This window comes from Oryctolagus cuniculus, chromosome 13 (genome assembly GCF_964237555.1).
Source record: "Oryctolagus cuniculus chromosome 13, mOryCun1.1, whole genome shotgun sequence".
Taxonomy (NCBI): Eukaryota; Metazoa; Chordata; class Mammalia; order Lagomorpha; family Leporidae; genus Oryctolagus; species Oryctolagus cuniculus.
Window position 1 is genome coordinate 94,203,521 of NC_091444.1, and position 9,510 is coordinate 94,213,030.

General features: G+C 43.5%; 1 pseudogene; it reads right to left on the reverse strand.

Annotated features, from left to right (window-relative positions):
* Positions 1-229: 229 nt before the first annotated feature.
* On the reverse strand, positions 230-9,206 carry LOC100343757 (mitochondrial fission regulator 1-like; annotated as a pseudogene).
* Positions 9,207-9,510: the final 304 nt, after the last annotated feature.

The following is a 9,510-nucleotide window of genomic DNA, read 5'->3' on the forward strand; positions in this document are numbered from 1 at the left end:
CAGGTCATAACAGACAACATTATGGAGAGATCCAGAACTAACCCTTGAATAAATGTGAAACCGAACTTACATGTGCTTTTATTATTGCTTCATGCTCTAATTAGGTTAAAAAAGGAGATCTCTGAATACTAAGTCAGAATTTACTGAATAGTGTTAATGTCTACTAGCCAAACACAAACCTCACAAGCCAACATCTGAATCACGATAGTCTTTCTCAGCCTATTGTCTATTAGGAGTTTTAGATATTTTCAATTAAAGCCTTAATTTTTTCTGTAGACTTCAACATACGTGGCCCAAACAACACTGTCTCTGAGGTGGACTCTGATTCATATTTTGAAACTCCTTTTTCAACTTTACCTTGGCCAATATTTTGATACCAATAGGCAAATTTCTTTAACAGAGCCTCTGCTGTGAGGGCACCAGGATCAGTAGTATCCACTGGCTTGGACTTTCTATCTTGTTCTGGAATCTTTCCTGCCCAAAGTTTCACACTGTTCATAACTTTAAGGATCTTTTGCATATTTGGCTTTTGGGTTTCTTTGTTATCCAAAGTCTTTCCAGCATTGGCTTCTCACTTTTCTCTTTATTCAGATCAATGGCAGATAGAATTTGGTGGGCACCCATGGTGGGCAGGAGCAGTAGAGGTGATGGGGGAAGGGATGCTGCTGTGGTAGCATCTAAGTCACTTGCAGTGAGACTTTGCTGCTCTTGCAGGGTGACAGCTTTGTCAATCTGTGCTTGCAGAGGTGTAAGTTCAAGTGCACTGACCTGCAGGGCTTCCTTATTTGCAGCTGCTGTATCTTCAGCTGTGCCTCTTCTGGAGACAAGTTTGTTACAGAAATCTGCCTGCTCGGGGACTTCACAAAGAAAGAAAGGTCATCCCTGAAGGGGTGGCCTTGACCTGACTCCTGTCCATAGTCTTGTTGACCATTCCCCTTCTTCCCTGGCTGCCGTCCAATGTCATCAAAAGATGCCACTGCATCCTTTCCTGTGCTGTTTGGCTGGTTAGCTGAAACTGAACTTTTGGACACTGAATCAGAGATAAATTACTACTGATCCTGCTTACAATACTTTGAGATGAACCATCTGGCTTCCCAGACCAAAGTGCAATTTGCATGTTACTCCAACTTGAAAACCTATCCTAATCAGAGGCTTACTCCAGCCAAGCATTTAGATGGCAAAATTGTTAGTAAAATGGTGCAGCGTTATCTGTGGCACAATCTACACCCCAGACACCATCCTTGGCTCTAGCTCTGGCCGCCATTGCTTGACGGCAGATGACCAAATGGCCCAACCGCAGGTGTCAGCTCCACCTCCACCCTAATAGGATTTGATGCTCTTATTTCCCTGACTTTTGCAAAAATATAATAGGACCTGCTTCCTGCACACATGTTCTCACTCTCTTGCAGCCTATTGCACTTCCCCAACCCAACAATACAGCTTTCTCTTAACTCCAGTGTTCGCTGTGTTTTGTGGTGGCCTTACATCAGAGCTGGGACTCAGCTCCAGGCTCTCCCATGGACCTTGCTCTTCCCCCAGGGACCTGAGCTGCTTCGGGATCCTGGATTTTATGCCAGTCACAAAACACACCCGCAGACCTCCTCCCACGCACTGAATGCTCTGTGGTCTCCATCCACACATCAGCCTTTCAAAATCCTGAAGTAAGATGGGTAATGGGGAATTCTCTCACAGCAACCTCTACCATGGGTTGTGGTTCTGCTCTGCTTCATCTCAAAGTTTTTGTACCCGGCACCACAACCTCCGACAGGCTTTATGCCTTCCAAGGGCCTTCTGCCTCCTTCCACGGGCTTTGGACCTTTCCACGGGCTCTAGTCCTTGGGGTCCCAGTGTGTGCATGGGTGATGACCCCCACTCTCCGTTCCTGTACCCTCCCCATCAAATGGCTGTGATCTTGGGGACACCCCAATATCCACCAGTCCAACACTGTGGGTCACCATGGGAACTTCTCCGTCCCACATGCCATCCAGCTCTCCTCTTGATTGTCTCCAACCTCAACAACCAGTCCACATTTGACCCTCACACTATCCAAGATCTTTATCAATTCTGTGAGCATTTGGGAAAGTGGAAGAAAATCTCCTGTGTCTAAGCTTTCTTCTATCTCAGCTCTAAACCTCCTCTGACTCAAGTTCTCTTAACTTCCAAAGCTCTCACTAAAAATCCAAACCCCTTTCTTCATGTCCACTGCTCGGGCTTTTACTGTCTTGCTCCGTGTTTCCTCCCCCTCCTGCCTGGGAATTCCAATCTTACCTCAGAACTAGCCCTTGTCCAAAGTCTACTCCCCTGGCCTTATCTATGGTCCTCTCTGACACACTCCTCCAAGAATTTGGGAAGGGGCCCTATTTCCACGCCTTCGCCCTCTGTCCTTCATCCTCCAACAGGTCTCTGCCTCTCCCCTTCTTGTTCCAATTTTATCATAAGAATAGCAAGGAAGTGGGGATTCCTTCCTTCTAAGCTCCCAGTTTACTGCAAAACAAATCAGGTATTCTGCCCTTTGATGGCTCTTTTGTTTTTCTCATGAGCAAGCCAGACAGAATATCCAGGTCTTTTGATGGATTTTGTTCCTATCTTGTAATTGAATATCTCACCAGGTCTCCTCAATTCCTACAAACTCCTGGTCCCATTAGTGAGCATTTCCTAGATACATCTCTCCCAACCAAATGAAATAATGATCAAGACTCCTGGCCCTTCAAGCCAGCAGACTCACTGGGTTAATTATTATTTCCAGACCTATCTCCTTTTCCCTAATTGCCCTTATCCTGTCACCTATCAAATTCTCCTCTTTAGAAATCTCTCTCTAGAGCCAGCGCTGTGGCATAGCAGTAAAGCTGCCAACTGCAGTGCCGGCATCCCAAATGGGCACCAGTTTGAGTCCTGGCTGCTCCACTTCCAAACCAGCTCTCCGCTTCGGCCTGGGAAAGCAATGGAAGGTGCCCCAAATCCTTGGGTCCCTGCACCCATGTGGGAGAACCAGAAGATGCTCCTGGCTCCTGGTTTCTGATCGCACAGCTCCAGTCGTGGCCTGTCTGGGAGCTGCCTGAACTTTTGTTTCAGAGCCAGTCCCAAGTTGAAGTAGGCAGGCATACAGGTTGAAATTGTTAAATTTGTGAACTGGAAGACCACGCCTTTGCCACGCCCCTGTGTGACCTCATGCCCCTACCAGATGCCTTTGCCATGCCCCGGAGTGGCCTCATTCCCTTACCTGGCCACACCTGGGTGCCCACCAGCCAATCAGGTTAATTAACCACCCCACTTTGGAAGTGGTTAAAAGCCGGGACACAGTATGTGGCCTGGCCAGCTCTTCTTCCCTGGCCTCTTGTCAGGAGGGGGCTGGCTGTAGCCCCGCGCCTCCAGGGCGCATGGCCTTCGGCCCATGTGCTCTAGGCTTCCTGGCCCAGATACAGGCCTAGATGCTCTTCCACGTGGCTGGTTCCTGGTGCTCGGTATGAACCCCCATTCACCTCTCTCTCTTAAATAAAGCTCTCACTCTCCTATGCATCTTTCTCACTAAATAAAAGCTTAAAATGTACCATGCTGCCTCGTTTATCTGTGCTGGTGTTTAGAATTCTTCTCTAAATATTAGGCAAGAACCCTCTTGGGCTTATTAAAATTGGGGATTTAGTAATAAGCCCGTGGTGAAATCGTATGGCAGCCCAAATTCTGGTAGCACATGTAGCACCCTGGATAGCATTTCTAGGGAACTTTAAGGGGTCACATTTCAGTGTAAATTTTACGGGGTCTTCTCCGATTTCAAAGTGACTGACTGACAATTAGGGCATCATCACTGGCCTAAGGTATTCTTTGGGTAAAAAGGAAAGTAGACTCAAATTCAATTAAATCTAAAAAGATATCTTTAGTAAATAACAATCTTGTGCATGAAAATCTGGTTCTGCTGTAGCTTGACATTGGGTTTAAAGGAATTTCTCTCTTTGAATCTAGGAAGATCACTGCCTTTAAGAATATTTGTAACTTAGCGATCTTGTTTTGCAATTTGTTTGAGCAGGCTTCTGATGAAACAGCAATGAGTAATCAGTACTCGTTATAGCCCCTAAGGTGGATTTTGCAATCTCTGGTTTAATGTCACTGATTTATAGCTAGAGTGTGATAAAAGGAGTAGAATTCCATGTGGATGCAATTTTGACCTCAATTCAGATAGAGGTATGATACAATACCAGCAGCCTTAGTCATCCAGGTGTAATTGCTTAATGTAAACTGGGTGAAGGCAAATGAGATAAATGTGTTCAAATGTAAATACTGGTACTTTTTTTTTTTTTTTTTGACAGAGTTAGAGACAGAAAGGTCTTCTTTTTCCATTGGTTCACCCCCCAAATGGCCGCTATGGCTGGCGCGCTGTGCCGATCTGAAGCCTGGAGCCAGGTGCTTCCTCCTGGTCTCCCAGGCAGGTGCTGGGCCCAAGCACTTGGGCCATCCTCCACTGCACTCCCGGGCCACCGCAGAGAGCTGGATTGGAAGAGGAGCAACTGGGACAGAATCTGGCAACCCGACCGGGACTAGAACCCAGGGTGCCGAAGCTGCTGGTGGAGGATTAGCCAAGTGAGCTGCAGCGATGGCCAATACTGGTACTCTTAACATCTTATATTCTATAGAAAAACTATTGGGTTTGCTAATGTTTTCATAATTTGTCCATATAAAAATAGTTTAACACCACTTAAAAGTAACTATGATTGAAATTCTATGTTATTTAGAAAATGTTGTCTTAATTTGGAGATTTCTAAAGGGTGATTTCAAAATGTAAATCAAGGAAAACAGCAGATGGAAAGCAAAAGTTTTAGTCTATATGACATAGAACTAGCATCTGACCCTCTGCTAAAGCAATGAGATTTTTGCAAGGCATATATGTTAGTCAGTATTTTAAATCATCTTACAAATCTGCTTGCAAACTGCAGCATCACCTTTTGATAGTTTTGTCTATTTGGTGACTCTATCAATTTTCTAGCCAGCTCCAGTAGGCTATTCTCTCTTCTCTTGTTAGGACTCTGTTAAAACTGTTCCACATTATGGGATATGATTCCATACACTAGCTCTTAAATTTAAGGTTTTGATCCTGATTTTTGGAATGACCAAAGGGACATAGATCTTGTGTTCTGTTGAAGTAATCTATTAATGTCTCTGTTAAGTTCTACTTGTTTAAAAACAGCTGAGTTTTTATTAAGAGTTATGATTTGTTTGAATATATACTCATTCTAAAGCGTGTGAGTTATCACTTTGTAACAGTGACCAAATCTGGCTATATTATGTCATGATATAAAGAGATCCTATTGCTACTAGACACTTTAAACCTCCTTGGCATCCTTGACAAATGTTCAAAAAAATATCAAAGTTCCAAATTCCTTGGACTTTGATATTTCCAGCTGGGTCCCTGGAAATATCAAAGGATGTGTTCCTCGTCTTGTAGAGACACCAAGTAATCAGGCTATTTGGATTATATTACAGGTACTGTCAAGATGTGAAGTGATGCTAAATTTTAAGTTATGATAATGTAAAATGCTATGGATACAAACGTCCAAAGTTAAAAAGTCTAATGCTCTCGTGTTATCAGATGTGATGGTTACCTTAATGAGAAAAGCACAGAGGCCTAAAAGAGGCAAATGTTTTATAAAATCCTACAGGTGCTTTCAAAAATATTGCATGGAGTAAGCAAGTGCCTCTTCTTGTTGACTAATGAGCTTATAATTTTAAAATATGGCTATTTAAAGTCTTTTGCCATCATATTTTGTATTTCCCTCCAAACACTAGAAATCATATTTGCTGCTCATAAAACTGAAACATTGTTGGTTCTGTGTTTAGATGTCCTCCTATAGGTTCTGATGGACTTTTTCCTGTGACTTCTATTGGCTCTGTAAGCAGATGAAGCCAATAATGCACTACAGGTTCCAACTGAGAGAAAGTATGGTTAATTGAGGTTACTAATAGCAGAAAGTAATTTGGATCAATTGGCAGTTGAAAAAACAGTTAAGCGGCAGGCACTTGTGGCATAGCAGGTAAAGCCTCTGCCTGCAGTGCTGGCATTTCATATGAGTGTTGGTTTGAGTCCTGGCTGCTCCACTTTCTATCCAGTGCTCTGCTATGGCCTGGGAAAGCAGTAGATGGCCCAAGTCCTTGGGCCCCTGCACCTGCATGGGAGACCCGGAAGAAGCTCCTGGCTCCTGGCTTTGGATGGGGGCAACTCTAGCTGGTGCAGCCAATTGGGAAGTGAACCAGCAGATGGAAGACCTTTCTCTTCTGTCTATGCTTCTCCTCTCTGTCTGACTCTGACTTTCAAATAAATAAATCTTTTAAAAAAACAGGTTAACATTTTAAGAAGCTATTACTGAAACTGATTTATTTTGTATGTTATGCTATGTGTATACATTTTATATGTCTACATGGGAAAATTTATTAAGAACTATTTTAATTGGCTTATAGATTAAATTTATGAGCAGTCTTTTAACTACTAAAACTAATGGAAGATACATTTTGGTTCATGTGACATCAGATGTTTTCAATTTGTTGATAAAAAGAAACTAAAAATGTTTAAGTCATTTACATGTTTGTGCTTGATTTTGCTGCTCAAACAAGTTACACTGTGTTAGATATTTAAGACATGTTCCCAAATAGATTTGTTGTCTTGAAATTTATAGAAGGCATCAGTTCTTCTGGTAAATGTTTCATAAGTTATTTAATGGTTGAATTGCTTACTAACTTTTCATTTGATATTGTTATTATTGTCAGTAAGTGATCTGGAAAGCCTGACTTTTTCCCTCATTTCTCTATTCTCTTCAAGATGGGGAACTGATTCTATTCTGAAGGACTCTTCAGGATGTACAGTTTCATCCTTATTCCTTATAAAAGGAATGGCTAACATTTTCTATACTAGCATAGCCAAAAGGAGAGCTTAAACTATAATTTCACTGCTAATTTACTTTGCCATGGGCACAGTAAACAGGCAAAACCTCCCTTTCAGACTAAAGGAAGGGAGAGAAAAGTTTTACTCATAACATCAAATTTTATATGTAAGATGGTCATCATGTTTGAGGTTAAAGTGAGGACATAGCTTTCTTCATGGACATTATCAACCTCACAGATAAACCACTATCAGAACATGCTTATGACTATAGACTTCTAGTTTAGGCCACCAAAGATTAGAGATGGGACTTGAGCACCCACTTGGTTTGCATCCTCTGGTCTGCTTTAACAAAAACCAGGAGGAAGAGAAAGCTAGGCATCAGAAGCAATGTAAAGATAAGTGGCAGGCCAATGAATGGCTGCTTTACACGGTGAACTGCCATCAAGGAGACTCACAGGCCAGCAGTGGCTTTCAATGTGGAAAGCCAGGGCTTCAGCAGAAATCAGCTTATGAAGAGCCCCAGCAGCTCTGTCAGCCAACAGTTGGATCACTGGAAATGGACCTGCCCTGAAGCTGAAGGATGCCCAGGTCAGAGCCACAAATCTGTTGGCTCTAAGCTGAAAAGCCCTTCACTTGGCCTAGATTCCAGAGGAACCACTGCTGCCGTGGGGATGGCCAAGCAGGGTCAGCAACATTGCAGGCAGAACTGTAAATTTCCTGTTTGAGATGCCACCTGCTTTTCCATGGCCAGCTCTCCTCCCAGGCCAGTTAGGTAATGGAAATCAACAAGGTGTCTTCCCCAAGGAGGTTCACACCTCCCTTAGGATGTATTACATGTGAAGATATAGTTAGACCTGGGCCTCATTGCTGGCAAGGCCTTAAACCCCATCTAATTATTATCAGGCCCCTTCTGTCAGTTTCTGTTTGCCTCTTTATTGGAAAACTTATTCGTGGTTCAGATAGCTGCTCTCTTAAGTCCTCTAATAATGACTCTGTCCTTTGTTCTAGACCCTGTCTAGCCCACTTGGGGCCTCATTCCTTTGTAATATAGCCTCTACTCTTACATCAATGGCTCTACACCCAGCTTGTGTGTATTGAGTATCCTCTCTCCCAATTAATGTTGTAAGATCATTCAGAATTTTTCTACAAACAAACTCTTCTACCCACAAGAGATGAGAGGTCCTTCTCCAGTCTTGGTTGGGATTAGCTTCATAGTCTTTCTCTCCTCAGTAGTGACCTCAGAAACAGCTTTGGGCCACAACGTTATCTCAACCAACTGACTCTAAAACAACTCCAACACTTACAAGAGGAGGTCACTAGATCCATTGAGACCTCAGCTGATGCCATCTGAGGTCTCCAAAGCCATATCACTTCACTAATAGGCATGGGCCTATGGAACAGACGGGCCTTACCAGTGTTGTTATTATGATAACCAATCAGGCCAGGTAAAACCACATCTATCAAACAGTCTTCACTAGGGTCCAGAGACACCCTCCCCCCCATTTCCTCTCCTCTATGAAATCCTCTTATTACTTGGTTAATGCCACTCTTAGGACCATTGGCTGCTGTTCTCACCCTGGATTTTATACTATCTTGTCTGTTTATGTGTTTACAGGGGAGTAATAATGGAAAGAACCAAAGCCTTCACCAACCAGGCAGTCACCCAAATGCTGCTACAGGGATATACTTGGCTCCCCACCCAGGAGATTATGGCTTGAGACATCATCACCTTATGATAGCGGAGAGTAACTCATCGCTCCCATGTTAGCAGGAAGTAGCTCTAAAGACAGATCATTGTCCCGCCACCCCTCCTAGACTTTTGGAGCTGATGCAATTCCATACAACACTTGCTTTATAAAAAACAAAAGGAGGGAATTTTAGTAAAATGGTGCAGTCTCATCTGTGGCATGATCTATGCCCTGGACACCATCCTCAGCTCTAGCCTCCACCGCCATTGCTAGAAGCCAAATGGCCCAACCACAGATGTAAGCTCCACCCCCCCCATTTCCCTGCCCCCGCAAAGGTTTAATAGGACCTGCTTCCTGCACACTTGCTCTCTCCAGATCTCTCTTCTTCACCCTCTCTCTCTGTTAATCTCTCTCTCAACCCCCCTCTCATTCTTCCTCGTCCTTTCCCTCAGTCCTGTCAGATACCTCCCATCAATACTCTTTCCCTTTACTCTGTTTGGTGTGTTTTGTGGTGGCCTTACATTGGTGCCATGACTGGGATCCAGGCTCACCCTTCGACCTTGCTCTTCCCCCAAAGACCAAAGTGCAGTTTGCATGCTTACTCTAACTTGTTGAAAACCTATCTTAATCAGGGGCTTAATCCAGCTGAGCATTTAGATGGCAAAGTCTCCCCAAATTTGCATTTCAAGTATTTCAGTCATGCATAAAAGCACACTGGGCTCTGTAGCAGTCAGCAGGCTTTCTTGTTTTAACAAAGCCACTTACTAAACAATTCCATTTTTCTACATGCCCTCCTATCAGTTCCTATCAACCTCACAACCAAATGATTAAGTAATTCAGGGTGTGGGGAGTTGCATGTGAGTGCTTGAGGTGCCTGTGATGCTACTCTTGTGTGCACATTCAAAGTTGTATTCTTTCTTCAAGTAGAGTAAATTTGGTTTGGGGGGAGGCTGTTGT